Below are 786 nucleotides of genomic sequence, written 5' to 3'. Positions count from 1 at the left end.
TTGTTTTCCCACATTGTAGGTTGTCTCTTAGTTCTGTTGGTAGTTTCATTTGCAGGGAAGAAACTTTTTAATGAGATGAGATCTCAGTTGTTGAATATTTGTGCTAGTCCCCGTGCTACTGAAAATTTGTTCATAAAGTCTTTTCCTATGCCGATGACTTCAAGAATTCTGCCTAACTTATATTCCAGCAAATTCAGAGTTTCTTTTTTAATATTTAGATCTTTAATCCACTTGGATTTTAGTTTAGTGCTTGGTGAAAGATAAGGGTCTAGTTTTAGTGTTTGGCAGGTTGAAAGCCAGTTTTTCCAACACCATTTATTAAGAGGCTATCTTTCCTCCAGTGAGGATGTTTGCCTCCTTTGTAAAAAATTAGGTTTCTGAGTACATCTGGAGTTGTTTCTGTATCTTCTAATCTATTCCACTGATATTCAGGTCTTTTTCTTTGCCAGTACCATGCTGTTTTTATCACAGTGGCTTTGTAGTATAGTTTCAAGTTGTGAATTGTTTAGAGCAGTTTATAACAGAGCTTTTTAAATACAACAGCAGTTTTTAAAAAAATTAATCTAAAGTTATTTTTGTGCACAAATGGATCATGAATCTTGAATTCTATATTGGCTCACAAAGACACCTCAGAATTACCTGAATCCCAAATGGCTTATATAATTTTAGATGTTGCTGAACGAAACCCTGCTGCTCATCCTAGAATGAAAGTAGTTATAAGAAGCAAAAAATATGCTGGGGATCTAGCCTCATGGTGCAAGTGGAAAAGCAAATAAAAGCATAGCA

Source organism: Fukomys damarensis, unplaced genomic scaffold (assembly GCF_012274545.1).
Source record: "Fukomys damarensis isolate Sample0158 unplaced genomic scaffold, DMR_v1.0_HiC HiC_scaffold_19, whole genome shotgun sequence".
Taxonomy (NCBI): domain Eukaryota; kingdom Metazoa; phylum Chordata; class Mammalia; order Rodentia; family Bathyergidae; genus Fukomys; species Fukomys damarensis.
This window is presented reverse-complemented; position numbering follows the sequence as displayed.